The following is a 24,012-nucleotide window of genomic DNA, read 5'->3' as shown; positions in this document are numbered from 1 at the left end:
GCATAAAGAGGAAAAACATGGCATAAACTGGGAACTAGAATATGACTGCAGTTAAGAGTATAGGGGGATGGAAGAGTTAACAAGAAGGTGTAATGGAAAGATATTTCTGTTGATTCTCCATCATAATGAACTTGCCTAAGTTCTCTCTTGGCTCAGTTATTCTGCATGCCATATATTTCTCTATTTTGGTTCACACCTTTATTTTTATTTATTTATTTATTTTTTGCGGTACACGGGCCTCTCACTGTTGTGGCCTCTTCCATTGCGGAGCACAGGCTCCAGACGTGCAGGCTCAGCCGCCATGGCTCACAGGCCCAGCCGCTTCGCGGCACGTGGGATCTTCCCGGACCAGGGCACGAACCTGTGTCCCTTGCATCGGCAGGCGGACTCTCAACCATTGTGCCACCAGGGAAGCCCTACACCTTTATTATGATGAAGCACATTATCCAGTTACTTAAAAAAATTGTATGGAAGGTATACTATTTTAAGGTTCTTATGTGACTTAAAATGACTCTATTCTATGCTCTCCTCTTGATATATAATTTATCTGAGTATATAATCTTAAGTTGGAAATTATTTTCCTTTAGAATTTTGAAGGCATTGTTCCATTGTATCCAAGCATGTGATAGTGATGTTGAGAAATCTCAAGCCATTCTGATTCCTAACATTTGCATATGACCTATACTTTTCTCTTTGGAAGATTTTAGAATAACCTCTTGCCACTATGTTTCTGGAATTTTAACTATTTTTACTAGTTGTTTTAGACAATCTGTTGGACCTTTAACTCAGAAACTCATATCCTTTAGGGCTGGAAATTTTCTCAAAATATTTTATTTGTTATTTTTTCCAGTTCTTTTTTCCTTTTCTCAATTTTTTGAGCTCCTCTTATTCAGGTGTGAGATAATATTGTCATATACTCGACATGATACTATACACATATAATCCTAAAAATGCCACCAAGAAACTACTAGCGCTAATCAATGAATTCGGTAAAATTGCAGGATACAAAACTAATGCATAGAAATCTCTTGCATTCGTATACACTAACAATGAAAGAAGAGAAAGAGAAATTAAGGAAATAATCCCATTCACCATTGCAACAAAAAGAATAAAATACGTAGGAATAAACATACCTAACGAGGTAAAGGACCTGTACTCAGAAAACTGTAAGACACTGATGAAAGAAATCAAAAATGACACAAACAGATGGAGCGATATACCATGTTCTTGGATTGGAAGAATCAATACTGTGAAAATGACTATAGTACACAAAGCAGTCTATAGATTCAGTGCAATCCCTATCAAATTACCAATGGCATTTTTTACAGAACTAGAACAAAAAATCTTAAAATTTATATGGAGGCACAAAAGACCCCAAAAAGCCAAAGCAATCCTGAGGTAAAAAAAGACAGAACTGGAAGAATCACACTCCCTGACTTCAGACTATACTACATTTTTTTATTATTATTACAAAGCTACATTAATCAAGACAGTACGGTACTGGCACAAAAACAGAAATATAGATCAATGGAACAGGATAGAAAGCCCAGAGATAAACCCATGCACCTATGGTCAACTAATCTATGACAAAGGAGGCAAGGGTATACAATGGAGAAAAGACAGTCTCTTCAATATGTGGTGCTGGGAAAACTGGACAGCTACATGAAAAAGAATGAAATTAGAACACTCCCTAACATCATACACAAAAATAAACTCAAAATGGATTAAAGACCTAAATGTAAGACCAGACACTATAAAACTATTAGAGGAAAAAAATAAGAAGAACACTCTTTGACATAAATCACAGCAAGGTCTTTTTTGACCTTCCTCCTAGAGTAATGAAAATAAAAACAAAAATAAACAAATGAGACCTAATGAAACTTAAAAGCTTTTGCACAGCAAAGGAAACCATAAACAAGACAAAAAGACAACCCTCAGAATGAGAGAAAATATTTGCAAATGAAGCAACTGACATAGGATTAATCTCCAAAATATATAAACAGCTCATGCAGCTCAATATTAAAAAAACAAACAACTCAATCAAAAAATGAGCAGAAGACCTAAATAGACATTTCTCCAAAGAAGACATATAGGCCAGGAGGCACATGAAAAGCTGCTCAACATAAGTAATTATTAGAAAAATGCAAATCAAAACTACAGTGAGGTATCACCTCATACCGGTTAGAATGGGCATCATCAGAAAATCTACAAACAACATATGCTGGAGAGGGTGTGGAGAAGAGGGAACCCTCTTGCACTGTTGGTGGGAATGTAAAGTGATACAGCTACTATGGAGAACAGTATGGAGGTTCCTTAAAAAACTAAAAATACAATTACCATATGACCCAGTACTCCCACTACTGGGAATATACCCAGAGAAAACCATAATTCAAAAAGACACATGCACCCCAGTGTTCATTGCAGCACTATTTACAATAGCCAGGTCATGGAAGCAACTTAAATGCCCATCGACAGACGAATGGATAAAGAAAATGTGGTACATATATACAATGGAATATTACTCAGTCATAAAAAGGAATGAAATTGTAGAGACAATTTGTAGAGACATGGATGGACCTAGAGGCTGTCATACAGCGTGAAGTAAGAAAGAGAAAAACAAATATCATATATTAACTCATATATGTGGAATGTAGAAAAATGGCACAGGTGAACCAGTTTGCAAGGCAGAAATAGAGACACAGATGTAGAGAACAAATGTATGGACACCAAGGGGGGGCGGGTGGTGGTGGTGGGATGAATTGGGAGATTGGGATTGACATATATACACTAATATGTATAAAAAAGATAGCTAATAAGAACCTGCTGTATAAAAATATTAAAATATTAAATTAAATTTAAAAAACCTGAAAAGAAAAATATTGTCATATGATCTAATTTTCTTGTCTTTTGTCTTCTAAATATTATTGCATACATTTGATATGCTTAATGGGTTATTCTATAAACTTTAAATCCTTCTATTGATTTTTTTCATTTTTTATTATGTTTTTAATTACGAAGGGCCATTTTTATTCTCTAAACAATCATTCAAAAATAGCATACAAATTTATTTGGATGAGGGCATAATGTCTTATTAACCTGAAGTTAATGATGATAGTTTTCTTTTCTGAATAATTTCTATTTCACTCATATTTTGTTGAATTGACTGGTTTTGGTCTCTGTCTTCCATATAAGGGTTTCTTCAGATGTTTGGTAATCCTGGTTGCTTACTCATGATTAGATTAATAAAGTTAAGAGGTGGTTTAAAGCTATGAATACATAGGTGGTGTTTGTTGACCGTGTACTTAACCAGCAGGCCATTTGTTAGGGATTTCTTAGATAGGTTTTTTTTTTTAATATTTCTTCTTAGACTGGTCAGATTTGCCAGAGAAAGCTTTTTCAAGCTTCTACTAGAGAGTAATGGGTAGGTATTGATATTATAGGAGCTAGCATTCTGGAAAAAGTGTTGAGATTGTCTGAGTTCAGCATTCCAAATACATGTATTCACCATTTTAAGGTGGAAATCAAGTTAGTTTCTAGATTTTTGCCCTGGCAGTTTGCAAGTTTTCTCGCTAGAGACTGGTAAATCCCTTTCTCCTCATCCGTCACATTTCCAGCTTCCCACAGTGTTACTGCTGGTTTCTTTTTTTCCTGTTCTTCCCGCTCTATGTGTTTATGCCTAAATGACAAAGGAAACATGTATTGCAGTTGCAGTGGTGTTTGGAAGGAAGGAAATGCACATGCAAGTGTTCAATCTGCATTTTTAACTTGAAAGCAGTTCTCTCTTAAATATACATCATTCCAACTTTCCTCTCCACCACTCGTGATAAATTGCATGTATTGAGGTCACTAATTCACCTGAATTGCTAAATTCAGTAGGTGTTTTTTTTTTTTCCCTCACTCTTCATCATACTTAGCCAGTGTTTGCACAGTTGAATAATAGTCTGTCTTCCTTAAAACACTTTCTGAAATTGGAATTTAGGAATTCTCCTGGTTTTCCTCCTAATTCTATGCCTACTCAGTCTCAATCTCTCTTTCAGGTTTCTCATTACCTCATCTAAGCAGTAGTCTCCCAGGGTGTAGTCCTTGTACCTTTTTACCTTTTTTTAGTCTCACTCTCGTCATGTGCTTATCTAATATTATGACTTTAAGTACTAGTTACATGCTGATGACTTGTAAGCTTTTATTTGCAATCCTGATATCTCTACCGAACACCAGACTCACATGTTCAATGTCTACTCCTGGATCTCAAAGTTAACATCAACAAAATTGAGCTTCTGATCTCCTTCCCCAGACCAGTTCGTTCCTCCTGAAATTTTCCCCATTGTAGTAAATACTACATGCTCTCTGTCAGTCACCCAAACCAAAGCTTGAGTTGTTCTTGACTTTGCTTCTTCAATTCATCTAATCAGAAAATCTAGGCACTGTTATTTGTTCTGGGTACCTGATGGTGAATAATCATGAGTAACGTTATTGAGACCTATGCATTATCTCATCCTATCTTCACAACAAATTTCTGAGATAGATACTATTTTTATCCCTATTTTTTTATACAAGAGGAGGCTGAATCTTAGAGATGGGAGTGGTCTCGCCCAAAGTAATTCATCTAGGTAGTGTTGGTGTCTAAATTCAAACCACCACAGTCTGACTCTACAACCCATGCCTTTAATTACTTTTCTCCACCACTTAAGACAAAATTTATATTCTGGTGAGAGGGACAGAAACAAAAAAGCAAGAAATCATTAAACATCCTACAAAGATCATTATACATTCTACAAAGAGATTTAACTAGCTTTATAGGATAGATAGTGACTGGGTAGTTGCTTTGGGTGATCAGAGAAAGCTTCTCTGAGGAAGTGGTATTTAGGCTTAGGTCCAGGGTTTAATCAGAAACTATCCACTAAAAGACTTAGGGGAAAAGCATTTCAGGCCCATGGTAGAACGAGTTGCAGGCCATGTGTGGATTTCAACTTTTTATAATTGAGAATATAAAGCTAGTTTATCTGGAGAATAGGGAGTGAAGATAAAAAGTGGTGGGATCTCAGACCAATTCAAACAGGTATGTAGCACCCAGATCAAGTGGGAATTGGTGGTCCTGTGGAGATTAAATTTTATATTAGGAGCAATGACTTGCCATGAGAAAGTTTTAAGTATGAATTTAGTGTGATATAGTTTACATTATTTAATCATTACCCTGATTTTAGCAGGACCTAGTGATCAGATTTCTTAATGGGTAATGTAAATTAGAAACTTAAGTTAACTTTGGTTTTTAACGTGTTTCTCAATCTCCCAGTTTATTAATACAAAAATGGAGCATATAGGGTCATCTCTGCCTTTTTTACTTGGTGACTATAAAGATATTTGGTTCCTCTTCCCAGCTTTGTGAAATGGAGAAATGGATAAGAGTTGCTGATAGGATATATTGAGAGGGAAAGTGAATTCATCCCTTAATTTTGTCAACATTCACAAGTTACTTACTGAGCACTGTACTAAGTGCTGGAGGAAATGGAGCCCTAAGGAAAACATGGCACATGCCCACAGGGGGATGGAAGTGGGCTGTTGAATGGTCAGTAAAACGGTAACCAAGTATTGATATTGTAATCACTCACTATATTCACCAACTGAATTAGAGATGAGAGTTTGAGAAACTAATGGAAAGGAATTTAATTGGTTAAATTGAAGAATTTAGATGGACAAGTAATAGTCACTTCACAAAGACCAAGCAAAGAGAATAAAATTCCATGGAGAATGACATTATACTATATGTGGTCCATAGATGTATCTAGTCAACAGAACAATATAAAACAACAAAAAGGAGAGGATTTAGGAGGTAAGTTGGAGAATGGTAGAACAAAGTATCTAAAACAGTGTCATTTAGAACATTACTTCAAAAAATATGAAATGCACAAATGATTATATTAAAATGGCAATTTGTTTAAAGCTTAAACTTTGTGGAAATTTTTCTATATGTTGATTCTCTCTAGCTGGCTAGGCTCTGCACTCCTTGAATACAGAGAACACTGTCATGGAAAGTAACGTTGCATTGCTCTTAGGAGGATGTGGCATTAAGCAAAAACAACAATAAAAACCTGGATTCAAACCCTGACTATAGAATTTATTAGTTTTTTATTGTGAACTTGAATAAAGTAATCAGCAACAGAGTGACCCCCTTTCCAAAAGAAAGACAAAATTTTAGAACTAGAAGGAAACTTGATTATGTAACTCGAAACACTTATTTTACTGATAAGGAAGTGCAAATTCAAAGTTGGTAAGTTATTTGACTAAGTTCCCATAAATTGCTACTGTTCAGAGCTCCACAGTCATAACCATGCTGAGAACATCATTCCCTTTTAGAGCAGAGATGGCAACCTTAAATGGTACCTGGAGTGCTTAGTAAACTTTGAAGTATCCCAATAAAAATTAAGGCATATCCACTGAAAAATCCCAATGGTTGCATCTGATCAGTTTTCTTTTCAGTTTCTAGGTTTGCCAGTTCTTGAGTGCAACTTTCTTCAACTCCCTGCTTGAAATATATCTTATTTGTGACTTCTTTCAATAGCCCTGCAAACTTTTTAAGCACACTCTACTTAATTTCTGCCTGTATTTCCCATTTTTCTCTGCCGTTCGTTATGGGTCCAACTAGACATGGGAAGAATTTCTCAAATAAAAGAAGCTGTAATATCAAAGAAAGTTAAGGTACGGGGAGAACTACAGCAGACAAATGACGATAATAGACAGTAAAGTGCCTTGTATCTTTTTCTACACATGACTAGTGTTACAGGTATCCTAATGTATTTATTTATATATAGATATAGTTATACCTATAGCTATATTTATATAAATGTATATAGATATACCATAGCTATATGTGGATAGATAGACCTATACTATATCTGTAGCTATATCTATATAGATTTATATAGATATATAGAGGTAGCCACATCTATACCTCCAGTTAGGCAACTGCCAAGTATCTATAGAATCCTAAGTGGGATAATCCAGTGATCTACAACACAATGTCCATCTCAATCTGCTTGATTTGAATACCCTTCATTAACTGTTTGCTTCAGGAGAGAACTTGTGGGCTTCTCTGGTGGCGCAGTGGTTGAGAGTCCGCCTGCTGATGCAGGGGACACGGGTTCGTGCCCTGGTCTGGGAAGATCCCACATGCCGCGGAGCAGCTGGGCCCATGAGCCATGGCCACTGAGCCTGCGCGTCCGGAGCCTGTGCTCCCTCAACGGAAGAGGCCACAACAGTGAGAGGCCCGTGTACTGCAAAAAAAAAAAAAAGAAAAGAAAAGAAAAGAACTTGTGTTTAAATGGGAGCAGTTGCAAGTGATAAACTGGAGTCAACATTTGGAGTCAACATTTGGAATTTTCTGATCTTCAAGGTAAATACTTTCTTCATATTCCAGTGATGTTTGCTGGAACATCAGTATGCAGTAAAGTATACTATAAATGGCAAAACAGCATTTTTCCTGCTCTATGGCAAAGCCCCAAATATATTGACCTTGTTTTTGTCATATAAGGCTTTAGTGCCAAAGCACTAAGTCTATTAAAGATACTTGCTATATACATACAGTGCTTTGAACCCTTTTTAAATTTGCTCATCACTGACTTAGTGCATAATAACTAGCCGATTAAAATGATTTTAGAATTGGCATATAAATATGTGGCCATTATAGCCATCTTTTCAAGAGTGGGAAAACTCCTGCTGAAGCTACAGCTGGAAAATAATTTGCTGAAAAATCAGCTGAAGCAGGAGGTTCCAGCTCATTGAAACTCAATTTATTATATGCTCAAATGAGTCCTGGAACAGTGGAATATGTAGGCAGTACAACTAGACAAGGTGAATTCCATGCTGATAACAAATGTGTAAAACTCCAGTACCTATTGGAGAAGTGATAGCAGCCAAAATTCTATACTTGCCAACTAGTAAAAAACGTGAACATGCTGTTAGATAATTAACATTTTCCTTATCATGCAGGACTGGGTAGTGAATATGTAACCCAACTTTTTTTTCCCCCTCTGGATAAGTTGCAACTTGAAAAAGCATATAATTAAAGCAAAGCACAGTTTTCTGAGAAACTTATTGATATGTGCTGTAAAGTTGTGATCTTTTAGCTTGTGCTTTGGGTGTTTGATCCTCCTTTGTTCAAAGTATAGTTGACTACATTTTTAAGATGACAGATATGTAATCATGGATCTCAATTAATAAGATCAAATGGGTGGTAGCTTAGACATCTTACCTTCTCACAATTCTGTTAAACTTGAAACTAAGTAGTATTGAAGATTTGCTATGCTGATACTGCAACCCATTTGCCATCTTACTATTTATATGTATAGATAACCCTTGAATGGGAACTCTCAAAGCCACACAATGTAATGTAGAATTCAAGATGGTCAATGATACCAGTTATTAATATTATGACATTTTGAGCATTCATGTGCTTTTAGATGAAATGTGTTTATAATTGGTTTGAATTTCTAGTATTTTTATGCTAAAATAAAATTTAACTATTACCTGATGACGCTTAAACTATTGATAGAGTCATGTGGTCCAAACCTTTCTATATATTACAAGTAGACTTAATATTTGCCACACATGTTGTGATAACTGAGAATATATTTGCAAACAGGAATTTTATTTTACCTTTCTCTTTAACCCAGATGATATCTCATTTCAAAGACAATTCTTTGCATTCCGAAAAGTGGCCTTATGATGTTACTTTGTTTTGTCCTTGTGCAAAGGGTTTAGCACAAACTAAATTCCAAATTGGTGTTCAGTATATGTTTCTTGGAAACAATTGAATTTGCACTTATTTTCTTTGAATCAGTTTAATCAAGACTGAAAGACCTCAATGGTTAGACCCTGTTATTCTCTCTTCCTTTTGTTTTTTTTTTCCTTCTTCTCTCTAAACTTAAACACATAACCGAGGAAATCATCATGATAACTAAATATCCACCATGACCATGAGTTCAACCAGTTGCTTCCACGGTGATGGTGATGATGATTGAATTTGTCCTTACTTATACTTTTAGAAAGTGAAGGTAGGGATGTTAAGTAACTAGGCAAACATATAGACCATAGGATAATAAATTGTAACTCTACAGCATATATCATACTGGATAACTCATATTTAAAGTTTTTTCAGAAAATGGTTTTATCATTATAATCATCATCATCATTGCCATCATCTTCCTCATCCTCTTTATAACTTATTGAGTGTCTACCATAGACCTGATCTTCTGCCAAGAGTCTTCTGTACATTATCTTTTGCTAAATCTAGCCCCTCAATTCACCTAACTACCTTCCTTCCTCGCTTAACCTTGAGAATGCTATACCCATAGTATGCATTGTTCCTCTCTTGTGTATCACCCTACTCTTCCTTTGATAAGCTTCAATAATACTTCATAACTTGTCCTTTAAATTTATATCATTAAGGACATTTTCTACATTTATTAAAAATTCAGATTCCCTGCACTTCTCTTTATAATTAATCATATAATTATTTTATTAATGCCTATTTCCTCCATGGGAATATAGCTCCATGAGGGTAGGGACTCTATCTAACTTATGTACTTATGTATCTCCCTTGACTAGATAGTACAAGGCATATAGTTTAATAATCATCTTAAATATATAAATGATCTCATTTAGTCACCTCATTTAATCTTTCCATCAGCTCTATCTGTTAAGTATGGTTATATCTGGTTTACAGATAAGGAAGTAGACAGACAGGCTACATAAATTGACTGTAGTCTACTTTATAAGCAGTAAGTCCAGGATTCTAATGTTAGTTTTTTGGCTCCAAATTCCAAGATCCTTAACCATAGATTATTGTTATTGAATCTTAGGTAAGATATTTATTCAGCTGACATATAATGAATATCAGACACTATGCTAAGTGGCAGGAATTGAAAGATAGCTAAGACTTAATCCTTGCTTTCAAGTAGTGCAGAGTCAAATGGATAAAATAGAAAAGCCTAAACATTTTCCTAAAGAGAAATAAGCCAAATTTTGATTCAAATTCCAAAGCTATTTTCTCTTGCATCATATAAGATGAAATTCATCTTCAGAGGATCTCTGGAAGACTGGAGTCATCAAAAACAAGAGATGTTGTCAGTTTTTATCCTAAATGAGAAAAGTCAGAGATGTGTGAAAAAGAGGATTTTAATCACAATAATACATGATTAGGAAGTAGACACCTTTTTATTTCATAATGGTAACCAGAGATAGCATTTCACTGAGGGGTGCAGCTTTTAGCATATGTATTTGTAGTCCCTTGTCCAGGATGGAATTTGTCAACTCAAGAATACTAAGTCAGGGCTTCCCTGGTGGCACGGTGGTTGAGAGTCCACCTGCCTATGCAGGGGACATGGGTTTGTGCCCCGGTCTGGGAGGATCCCACATGCCGTGGAGCGGCTGGGCCCGTGAGCCATGGCCGCTGAGCCTGCGCCTCCGGAGCCTGTGCTCCGCAATGGGAAAGGCCACAACAGTGAGAGGCCCACGTACCACAAAAAAAAAAAAAAAAAAAAAAAGACTAAGTCAATTTAAAATTAGCTTCTAAAGTTTAGGGGTGATTATTAAATTTACAATAGTGTGCCTCGTTACCATTTTATAATCTCTCACTAACAATAATGATAATTAAAGATACTGAAAGATTGCTAATAGTTTTCTTTAATTCACATTGTGTCTTTATGTTACAAAGTAGTTTTTTTAGTTGAAAACTAGGAAGGGAGCCACAAGAATGTTAAGTATCATGAATAAGATGGTATTCACAGTTCGCGTCTAAGCTCACTCTAACCTTTAGAGCTCCCACCTTACAGCGTGCTTCCTCTCAACATTACAGCAAAATTCCAGAAAGTCCAGGATCTATTATTTTTTAAATCACAAAGTATTAGTTAATATTCTTCTTTCAATATTAAAAAATAGGGTAAAAAGTGAAATACCCTCTTCACCCCACGTCACTATAAATTGTATTACCTTTCACAAGCATTAGATTTATTTTCTTTTGTATTTCTTACATTTTTTATGTAAAAACACTTTCTTTTTTTCTTATCTTTATTTTTTTATTGGAGTATAATTGCTTTTCAATGGTGTGTTAGTTTCTGCTGTACAACAAAGTGAATCAGCTTTATATATACATATATCCCCTCCCTCTTGAGCCTCCTCCCACCCCACCCCCATCCCACCCCTGTAGGTCATCATAGAACACCGAGTTGAGCTCCCTGTGCTATACAACAGGTTCCCACTAGCTGTCTATTTTACACACTTTTTTTCCACAATGTATTTAAAGAGATATGCTTTCAGAAATGTAGTTTGGAGTTTTGTGTGTGTGTTTATGTGTTTGTGTGAATCTATGTTTTTACATAAATGTTCTTGAGTAATAATTTTGCACCTTTTTTTTCAGTTTAAATTATCTTGTGGAGAAATTCTATAGATGGATAGATAGATAGACAAATAGATAATGTATACATCTGTTTCAAACCTATGAATACTATTCTGCGTTGTAGACATTTTGTTAAAGCATTTGTTAAAGCATTATTCTATTTATGGAATTTAGAATACTTCCTTTTTTATGTAAATAATAATAACAGTGAATATCTTTCTACCTGCCTAAATGATAAGATTCTGTATTAGGAATTTACAAGGAGAATTGCGAGTAAAAGAGAATACACTTTAAAAAGTTTGATAGATAACTAAAAATTGGTTTCTAGGTATACATGATAATTTATTTCCTTACATCTTTGTCAGCATTAGATATTTTCACTCTTTCAGATATTTCATTGTTTTAATTTGAATTTTTTCAGATTACTTATTAGTCATTTGTATTTCTCCTTTTATAAATTTCTTGTTCATATACATTTCCATATTTTTTATTAGCTCCATTGTCTTCTATTGAATTTTAGGAGTTCTTTATGTATTCTAGATATATGTATGCGAGAGAGAAAGAGAGAAATTACATATATGAGAGGGAGAGAGAAATTTTGCAAATATTTTGTTTTACGTACTTACTTTCATTAACCTGGTGCCACATTGCTCAGTGGAGGGCTGGTAAATTTTACAGTAGTAATATTATTTATCAGATATTGAATATTATAAGAATAGCAGATGCTGAACTATATTTTTATATCTGTCACCATTTTTTTATTAAATCCTTCCAGATAGGAACTGATGTTTATACTTTATAATCATGAAAACTGAAGCTCAGTGAGATGATACGATTTTTCTAAAGTTAAACACTAGAAAATAAAGGAGTCAGCATTTCAGTCAGGTTATACTGGTTCTCATGATTACATTGTGCTACTGATATCTGTATAGATCATGATATTAGCGGTATCTATTTATCTGTGTTGGTATCCATATCAACAGGTAGAGCTCTTGTGATATCAGTATTATGTAAATCTATGCTATGAATTAATTATAAGCATTAGGTGTTCTCCTAAAATACTTTATTCCTGTTTGGAGTAATGTAAAATATTGTGTCCTTGAAATTTTTAAGTTAGCATGGGAAATGTTGTATTTTACCTCACTAAATGTGTAAGAGTATCAACCAGTTTTCACTAAATAGTAGCCAATTTAAGAAGTAGATATTCTTAAGGCAAAACAGTTAAATAGGTATTGTTATGCTTAATTATTCTATACTTTGCTTTGTGACCCCTACTTCTCTTAAACTCATACTATTTCTACAGCCTGAAACCTTCATACTTTCCCTCCAAACTCATATTAATCCCTTCAACCTCCCCCACAATATACTCTACCATGATAGAGTAGGCTTTCACAAATACCTGCTTTCTATGGCATAATACCACAACCCCAGACATGCATGAGTTTAGAACCTTAACAGGTGATCAAAGTAAAAGCCAGAGAAATACTGGGTTTGGCTGTTTAGGGTAGCTTAATATTGTGATTCTTTTAATAGAGGTCAGTGGTAAAGGGTATGCTTCTGAAGTTATTCGGGCCATGGTTTGGATTCTGCATTAGTTTTGTGACCTTGGAAATAGAACTGTGTAACATCTCTGCACCTATTTTTATCTATTTAAAGATTGTTGTAATTGATTTTAATAATTAAGGAAGATAATTTGTATAATATATTACCAGATATACAGAGAACTTTAATCAGTATTGATAATGATTATTATCAATCATTTGGAAAGTTAGCAAAAATCTTCACTGTTCTTCTCCTCTCTACTCCCATGCCTCAAATTTGGTTCCTATCAAAGCGTATTCTTGGCCTGAGCTTAGACATTCCTTTCTCAAGAAGTTCTACCCAAATTCTTCAGACTATCTCACAAAAAATCTCTCAGTGCCTTGTACGTCTCATTTCATTGAACATATCATACTGTAATTTTCCCTTTAATACCTGAATACTCTCCTATTTCCTTAGACTTTAAATTCCAAGAGGGCGTGGACTTTGTTTTGTTTTTAAACTGCTATATCTCTCATCATGCTAGCATATGTCACAATTTTTGCTGAATTTTAAAAAAGAATGAATCTGTACATGAATAAATGTTTTCTGATATAAATGTGTGTATGTCTGAAAGCGTGGTTGAATGGTCGGCCATATAGTTGGAAGCATGGGTAGATGGATAGGTGAATGCATTTCCACGAAGACTAAAGAATAATGTTAATGTCAGTTACAATGGTGGCAAGCAGAGAATATATTTTTAGATTGGCTTTTTGAAATCATTTAAACTGTACTAAATGTCATGCCTTCACAAAGTGCTGACCTCAACTGCCTCAGTGAGTGCAAATCCAAGGAAGTTGGCAACATAGTGAATTTTACTTGGTATGTGGCAGGCTGAGTCTAGAGACTAAATAATATGTCACAATATGCTTAAGTTTTCCTCCCAACACATTAATAAAACACTTGCATAAACACAGGTCCATCTCTACCTTCTATGTTCACTTAGCATATGGTTAAAATACGAGATATTTTATTTCATATACTGTACATTTCATTATTCTGTATTACAGAATCACTGGATTCTTTCGAGGTGATTCATTATGCAATTTAATCTAATAGTGAAAATCCCAATACAATGCAGAGCGACCTACAAACTTGCAATGAATTTTATGCCATACATCTTGCTTAATGGGTGTTCTTATTTACCCAGCACATAGAAATGAAATTTATCAGGTATTTGATTGTTAGGAAAACTGTAAATAGTCCACACATGTTCTGCATATTTTCAGATATTAAAACTATTGTTCAGCTTGATTTGATATCATTGAGATTTGACAATGGGCCATATCCACATCAGACTAGCACAGTAGATATAAGAGTGATGGGAAATGTTGTCTGCCACAGCTGTGGTACTGACCCCTATTTGCTAACCTTAAGAAGACTGCAAGGTAAACTTTTTTTCCCCAAACTGACCTTTCCCATATTAATTACTCACATCCAATCTTGATTATGTTTCGTCTGTCATTCTCCAGTATTAATTCCCGGTAAAACATGGTTGAATGCGTGTGAACTTGTCAGCCTCGTTTTGTAAAATTAATTAATGGTGATTGGATATATGAATTTTAACAATTTAGAATATGTTTACTGATGTACAATATATTTTATAACATATAATTGTTTTCTTTGAAAAATGTTTTATATTTCTCTCAAGAGAAGGTTCCAAATTATATATACACCCGGGCAGCATATATCTATATATCTACATATAGATATAGATATGTATGTACATCATAAGTAATATGTACTGTAGATATAAAGGAATAAATCTGAAATATAGAAAATAAACCCTTGTTTCAACCAAAGTACTACAGGGAAGATTTTATATTATTTATTTTTAAGGATAAATCAGGTTCCAATTAAATATCAAACATAATTTTGTATTCCAAATTTAATATATGTGATTGTCCTTAGAGAAAAGCTTAGAACACGTCTTCTCATAATAGTGAACTATAAGGTTATAGCTCACTTTTTGGCAGAGTGCCACCCCATAAACTGTTTGGTAAAGCTACTAAAAACTTCAATCTGAAATACATTTATCTAAGTTAGGAGTTTGAATTCTCTATATAAAAAATGGAATGCCCTGGCGTCTCTTCTTAAAAAAGAGAGCAGATTCTAAATTCTGTTTATTTCCACATTTCTTCCTTTAACTGGTGCAGACATAAATGCAAAATGAATGTTGACATATTTGTTTAGCATCCCTGAACGGATTAAACTGCTTTAGAAGTTCTTTTGTAATCAGGCTTGAAAAATAGAAACTAGCATTCACATCCCTGGATAGATTAAATTGTTTCAAAAGTTTCTCATTAATCAGACATGAAAAATATAAAAGTAGCAGTAGTCCTTTGAAAAGTACTTGAACTTTTCCTTGCAACAAACTTTTTTACAGTTTCACAGCATAATGCCACTTTTGATCATACACATACTAAATTATAAGAATATATCTTGTATGTGTTCTCTGTAGGTGAGCTGCTAAGCAGGAATGAATACTGTCCTTTGGGAAGTACAGTGTGTGTATCTAAAGAGCACTAGGCCTGACTGTAGAGCTGTTAATTACGATGTGTCTTTGGACGAATAAAATGGAAAGAAAATATAATTTTTAAAAATTTGAACTTTTTTCTAGGAGAATTGAAAATATTTGTTATTCTTCATAATGATTCTGTAAGTTTAACAGTGTTATACCCACTTTAGAGATGAGGAAACTGAATTTCAAAGGTATGAATTGACTTGTCTCATATAATATAGCTGTTAAATAGTAGAGACAATATTCGATATTAGACCTATCTCACCCCAAAGTTCCTGTTCCTCCCATTCTGTGCTGTTTCTCTGATACTAGTTTTTTTCCTTTGTGAAATGAAGGGATTAGGTTATATTATTAGTACTCTGTCTCTCAAATTCTCTAAATTCTTGCTGAACAAGCATTGAAACTTGGGATAAGGAAAGATTCATTTATTATAGAAATGATATCATTCTAACGTTGTGAGTTCTTAACTTCATTTTTATTACTCAGCCAATGAGTATCAATGACTCAAACTTTGTTAGGCACCATGCAGGCAATAAAGACATATGAACCACTACGTTTTTATTTCATTTGATAAATTTACCCATAGGTTTGAAGGTAGTTAACAATGAATCACCAGTAGTTACATTAATTTTCTTAATAGTCTTGCCATTCATACGTTATTCTTTTTTAAAATTGTATGGCATTGAGCTGTTTCAATTGCCAAATAGTGACCAGGAAGGACAGGTCATATTCTCTGTTTTTAGGGAATGTTTTGAAATTTTAAATCTATATAAATAAATTTTAATTTCTACTTTTTCCTCACATGCAAAAATCATTAGATTCATTTCATTCATTTAGAAGGGTATATTTGGTATGGCTTATACACAACTTTGAGCTTTGTTTCAGAGGGGCAGTTGTACTATAGAGCAGCTTGAGTAGTCAAAGAAGAGGTCAAAATTTTAGTCAAGTGCCTCATGACACAAAGGATGCCAATATTATTAGGATGTCATAGGCATATTTCTGATTTCAACCATGATGGAGTAATCTGTATCTGACTTGCCTCCATATACACTATAGAATTGTGTAAGATATATGAGGCCACTATATTCAGACACTGGATAATAGGCAGTACCTGGAAAAGGTCTGTGAGAAAAGATAAATGTAAAAGATATATTCAACTTCTATTCCAGGTTTTTACATGGAGATACTTTCTAAAATGTGACCCAATGGAATGGAGCTCAAATAGAAACAAGGGATCTCACTGACTGGAGAAAATAGAAATCAGTTTGGGGTTGCTGAGGGGTGCTGGAATTTGTGGATCAGGGTCTTAGGGACAAGAGATCTGTGCAGAGAAGGAGTCTTGGAAATATGTATAAGTTTCCACTTGAATATTTAGCCAAATATTAATATGTGCATGTGGTAAAACACTGCAATACTTGGCAGAGAACAGCTGTTGAAGGTCTGTGAGCTGAAAACAAAAATATTCAGAAATTACACAATGATGGGACACACTGGTGATCATATAGTCAATAGTGGAGAAAGCTTTCTGAACTCACCAAATATTCTGTTGATTCCTCAGGAAGCCCACACTTTGCAGTAAGTTTATTTTAACCTCATTCTAACAAAGCTTAAAACAAAGCTTCATTGGGATAAAATTGTACAACTCAATAACTGTTAAAAAAAAAAAAAAACACAATTTAGACTCTAAAAATAGTGTCCACAATATTAAGAATACCTCTAAAATGAGTAACCATTCCCTCTTCACCCTCACTAAAAAGTAAGATGAACCATAAATAAGAGAAAAAAATGGTCAGTAGAATACTACCAGAGATTCCATGTATATTGGAATTAGCAGACAAGAACTTTAAAAAAGCTATTATGGAAATTTTCATTGTTTTAGTGAAAATATGTACAAAATGAATGACAAATGGAGAAATTCAACTGAGAAATTTTTAAAAATATGAAACTGTAGCAAATGGGCATTCAAGAAATAAAATTTTTCTGTACAGGTAAGCTGTATACTAGAAAATAGAGAAGAAAAAATTCAGTAGACTTCAAGGCATATCAGAAGAAATGAAACAAACTAAAGCACATTAAAAAAAAACTAGAAAAAACAAACGTGTTAGTGACTTGTGGGAAAAGAAATGTCATGTTGTCTAATGTATATGTAATCAAAGAAACAGAAGAAAGGAGAGGGATCTTCCAAATCTGACAAAATATAAAACTCACAGATCAAAGGAAAACTTACACAGAGTCAAGTCTTGAAAATCAGAGACAAGGGGAGAATATTATAAGTGGCCAGAGATTATAAGAAGCTTTATATATCAGAGAACAATGAAAAACTGCTGACTTATCAGATACAATGTAAGTCAGTAGATAAAATAATTATATTTTTAAAGGACCAAAGAAAAAAAAAGCCACACAGAAATCTAATCCTATGGGTTATATCTTTTAAAGATAGTAGTAAAACGAAGACATTTTAATATAAGCTAAAGCTGAGAAAACTTGTTACAAGCAGAATTTCATTAAGGGAATATTAAAGGATGTTCGTTCCTCAAGGTGAGTGAAGATAATATCAGAAGGAATCTAAGATTTACATGAAGGGATGAAAACTAGAGGAAACAGTTAATATGTAAGTTAATAAAAATAATTTATTGGATTGGCCAAAAAGTTCGTTCGGGTTTTTCATACCATCTCACAGAAAGACCAGAACAGACATTTTAGCCAACCCAATATTTAAAAAAATTAACACCCAATATAACAGCAATATGTTTTGGATGTAAAATATGTGTAAAATAAACATATACAACAATATCACAAAACTCTGGAGGGTGGTAAATGAAATTGTTGTAAGCTTCTAAGATTACGTGTGAAATTGTAAATATTATTTAAGGTATACTTTAATCCTTCCACAAATCACAAAGATTATGAAAAAAGAGATATACCTAATGAGTCAATAGAGGAGATAAAAGCTGAACACCAAACAATACTTTACTAATCAAAAGAAGACAGGAAAGGAAGGAAAAAAGAGAACTGAAGAGAAGAAAAATGGAGAAAATATAACATGGTAGACTTAAAATCAACCATTTCAGTAATTGTATTCAATGCTAGTTGACAAAGCCTTCAAAGCAGTAATTGTCATATTAAATGAAAGCAATCAATACCCAAATATATTCTGTTTACAAAAGAAGAAATTTAAATTTAAGGAGACAGACTAGAAGTAAAAGGATGAAAACAAAATATTCTATGTGAAGACTAAATCATAATAAAGCTGAAGGTGGATATATTATTATCAGAAAAATTGAACCTCAAGACAATGCATTTTACGAGCAAAATAGAGGAATATTTATTCAGGATTAAACCTGCAATAAATCAAGAAGATATAGCAACCCTAAATATGTATGTACCTAATAAAAGAGCATTAGAATACATAAAAACAGAAACTGACAGAACCCAAGGACAAATTTACACTAAGATATAGATACTTATGTCTCTAACAGAAGTGGGTAAAGCAAGGTGACAGAAAATCAGTAAGGATAGATTTAAGCAACCAACTTGATAGATTATCAGCCATCTTAAGCTAATTGACATCCGTAGGAGTCCAACCAGTATCAACAAAATACACATTTTTTTGAAATGCACTTTATATTTTTCATGAAATAGATCATTCTATGCCATACATTTTTTCATAAATTTCAAAGGATTTAATTCATCCAGAGTAGGTTCACTGATTAAAATAGAATTATATTAAAAATCAATATCAGAACAAAATTTGAAAACTTGCTAAAATTTAGAAATTAAACTACATATTCCTAACATTATTAAATTACCTTTGGGTCAATGAAGAAGTCAGAAAAAGAAGTAGATAATCATTAAAATGGAAACCAAAAAAGGTTATCAAAATTCATGGAATGCGTCAAAAGCAGTGCTCAGAGAAGAATTTATGCTTGAAGTGATTTTATTAGAAAAGAAGAAAGTATAAAATTAATGATCTAAAATTCTACCTTAAGAAAGCAGAAACATAAGAATAAATGCAATATAAGCAAAGAAATAAAGATAAGAGTGCAATCATATAAAATGTAGAAACCATTGGGAAATGAGGAAAATTTAAAATTTGACATTTTAAAAATATTAAAACTTTGACAGACTGCCCTGTTAATAATAGTGAAAAAAACAGAAAACAAGTGGAGTCAATGATAATGTTCATTAAATATCCTATTATTACTAAAAGAAAATCAGCGAATTTATAAATAATTTTATACAGATACCTTCTACAATTTTTATTATGTTAACAATTAAAATGAAAGATACATATTATCAAAATTGAAACTGGAAGAAACAAAGACTCTGAGTAGCCTTATTTCTATTAAAGAAACTAGATTTGTATTTGTAATTAAGAACTTTCCCACAAAGAGAGGGTCAGTCCCAGATGTATTTAAGAAATAAGTAATGCCAGTCCTCCATAAATTCTTTCAGAAAATAAAGAGAGGGAACACATTCCACCTTAGCATAACTGTGATACCAAAACCAGACAAGAACATTACAAAAATTAAAAAAAAAAAATTACAAGGAATATCCCTCATGACTATTCATGTAGAAGTTCATGACAAATCATTAGCAACTTGAATACAGTAATATATGTATGAAGGATGATACACCATGGCCAGTTTGTTTTAATTCCAGTAATGCTAGTTGGTTCAACATTTGAAAATCAGTCACCAGACTAACAGAATGAAAAGTAAAATCCATAAGGTCAATTCAATAAATGCAGAAAAATCATTTGGTAAAAATTAATACCCATTCATAATAAAAGTATCCAGAAAACTAGGAATAAAGGGAACTTTCTTATTCAGAAAAAGAGCATCTTAGAAAATCTTGCAGCCAAAAAAATATTTAATGATGAATGAGTGAATAATTTTTTTTCTAACATTAGACACAAGGCAAATGTAACTCCTCTTACCAGTTCTTTCAACATTATATAGTGGGACCTACCCATAAGTAAAACAAAACACAAATCTTCAAATGGAGAAGTAAGACTTTTCATTTACACAAAACATGAATATAAAAAGTCCTAATACATCTACCAAAAATATACTAGGGCTAATATATTTAGGAAGTTCACAGGATGAAAATATACATAAATATTACTGAGAAATTAAGGCATATCTAAGTAAATAAATAAATTGTATTTATTGGATTGATTAAATTGTTTGGAACACTTACTGTAAATAAGCTTTCAGTTATCCCCAAATTGATGTATAGATAAAATGATACCTCAATCCAAATGCCATCAGGTTTTAAATTTGTTTTTGGTAAAATTAAAATGATAATTCTAAAATTTATATAGAAATACAGAGGACATTGAATAGTCAAGCACTCTTTAAAAAGAAAAAATACTCCAATAAAGATGTAAAAAAAAAAAAAATTGGAATACCTTTACTACCTGATTCAAACTTACTATAAAGCTACATTAATCAAGCCAGTGTGGTATTGACATAAGGCTAGACAATTAGGCCAATAAAACAAAATAGAGTCCTGAAGTAAAACCAGTCATACATGTTTAGTATATTTTCAACAAGCCATCAAAGAAATGCAATGGGTGAAAAGCAAGTCTTTTCAACCAGTGCTTATGAAGCAATTCAAAGTCTATATAAAGTCTATATAAAGAAATATGACCCCTGGAGAGGACCTTCAAGATGACTGAGGAGGGGCTTTCCTGGTGGCGCAGTGGTTGAGAGTCCGCCTGCCGATGCAGGGGACACAGGTTCGTGCCCCGGTCTGGGAAGATGCCACAGAGCGGCTGGGCCCGTGAGCCATGGCCGCTGAGCCTGCACGTCTGGAGCCTGTGCTCCGCAACGGTGAGAGGCCACAACAGTGAGAGGCCTGCGTACCGCAAAAAAAAAAAAAAAAAGATGATGGAGGAATAAGACATGGAGATGACCTTCCTCCCCAGAAATACATCAAAAATACATCTACATGTGGAACAACCCCTACAGAACAACTACTGAATGCTGGCAGAAGATCTCAGACTTCCCAAAAGGCAAGAAGCTCCCCACATACCTGGCCGTGTGGCTTACAGGGTCTTCGTGCTCTGGCCGGGTGTCAGGCCTTGGAGGTGGGAGAGCCAAGTTTAGGACATTGGACCACCAGAGACTTCCCGGCCCCACATATCAGTTGGCAAGAGCTCTCCCAGACATCTCTGTCTCAACGCTAAGAGCCAGGTCCACTCAACAACCAGCAGGCTCCAGTGCTGGACACCCCATGCCAAACAACTGCCAAGACAAGAACACAACCCCACACGTTAGCAGAGAGGCTGCCTAAAATCATAATAATACACAGACACCCCAACGCACGCCACCAGGCTCAGTCCTGCCCACCAGAAAGACAAGATCCATCCTCATCCACCAGAACACAGGCACAAGTCCCCTCCACTAGGAGGCCTACACAACCTACTGAACCAACCTTACCCACTAGAGGCAGACACCAAAAACAACAGGAAATATGAACCTGCAGCCTGCAAAAAGGAGACACCAAACACAGTATGTTAAGCAAAATGAGAAGACAGAGAAATACACAGCAGACGAAAGAGCAAGGTAAAACCCCACCAGACCAAAAAAATGAAGAGGAAATAGGCAGTCTACCTGAAAAGTAATTCAGAGTAATGATAGTAAAGATGATACAAAATCTTGGAAATAGAATGGAGAAAATACAAGAAATGTTCAACAAGGACCTAAAAGAACTAAAGAGCAAGCAAACAATGATGAACAGCACAATAAATGAAATTAAAAATTCTCTAGAAGGAATCAATAGCAGAATAACTGAGGCAGAAGAATGGATAAGTGACCTGGAAGATAAAACAGTGGGAACAACTATCACAGAACAGAATAAAGAAAAATGAATGAAAACAATGGAGAATTCTGGGACAACATTAAAGGCACCAACATTCGAATTAGAGGGGTCCCAGAAGAAGAAGAGAAAAAGAAAGGGACTGAGAAAATATTTGAAGAGATTATAGTTGAAAACTTCCTTAATATGGGAAAGGAAATAATCAAGTCCAGGAAGTGCAGAGAGTCCCATAGAGGATAAATCCAAGGAAAAACATGCCGAAACACATATTAATCGAACTATCAAAAATTAACTACAAGGAAAAAATATTAAAAACAGCAAGGGAAAAGTAACAAATAACATACAAGGGTATCCCCATAATTATGGTTAACAGCTGATCTTTCAGCAGAAACTCTGCAAGCCAGAAGGGAGTAGCAGGACATATTTAAAGAGATGAAAGGGAAAAACCTACAACCAAGATTACTCTGCCCAGTAAGGATCTCATTCACATTCGACAGAGAAATTAAACCTTTACAGACAAGCAAAAGCTGAGAGAATTCAGCACCACCAAGCCAACTTTACAACAAATGCTAAAGGAACTTCTCTAGGTAGGAAAGAAAAGAGAAGGAAAAGACCTACAAAAACAAAAACAAAACAATTAAGAAACAGGAACGTACATATCGATAATTACCTTAAATGCTAAAACCAAAAGTCATAGACTGGCTGAATGGATACAAAACCACAACCCATATATATGCTGTCTAGAAGAGACCCACTTCAGACCTAGGGACACATACAGACTGAAAGTGAGGGGGAGATGGAAAAAGATATTCCATGCAAATGGAAGTCAAAAGAAAGCTGGAGTAGCACTACACATATCAGACAAAATAGACTTTAAAAATAAAGACTATTACAAGAGACAAAGAAAGACACTACATAATGATCAAGGGATCAGTCCAAGAAGAAGATATAACAATTGTAAATATTTATGCACACAACATAGGAGTACCTCAATACATAAGGCAAATGCTAACAGCCATAAAAGGGGAAATCGACAGTAACACAATCATAGTAGGGGTTTTAACACCCCACTTTCACCAATGGACAGATCATCCAAAATGAAAATAAATAAGGAAACACAAGCTTTAAATGACACATTAAAAAGGATGGACTTAATCGATATTTATAGGACATTCCATCCAAAAACAACAGAATACACTTTCTTCTCAAGTGCTCATAGAACATTCTCCAGGATAGATCATATCTTGGGTCACAAATCAAGCCTCAGTAAATTTAAGAAAATTGACATCGTATCAAGTATCTTTTCCAACCACAACACCATGAGACGTAGATATCAATTACAGGAAAAAAATAAACTTTAAAAAATAAAAACACATGGAGGCTAAACAATACTAAATAGCCAAGAGATCACTGAAGAAATAGAAGAGGAAATAAAAAAATACCTAGAAACAGATGACAATGAAAACAGGATGGCCCAAAACCTATGGGATGCAGCAAAAACAATTCTAAGAGAGAAGTTTATGGGAATACAATCCTACCTCAAGAAATAAGAAAAATCTCAAATATAAAACCTAATCTTACACCTAAAGCAATTAGAGAAAGAAGAATAACAAAGTTCAAAAAGAAACAGCAGAAGGAAAGAAATCATAAAGATTAGATCAGAAATAATGAAAAATAAATGAAGTAAACAATAGCAAAG

This window comes from Phocoena sinus, chromosome 3 (assembly GCF_008692025.1).
Source record: "Phocoena sinus isolate mPhoSin1 chromosome 3, mPhoSin1.pri, whole genome shotgun sequence".
NCBI lineage: Eukaryota > Metazoa > Chordata > Mammalia > Artiodactyla > Phocoenidae > Phocoena > Phocoena sinus.
Note: the sequence above shows the minus strand (reverse complement) of the source record.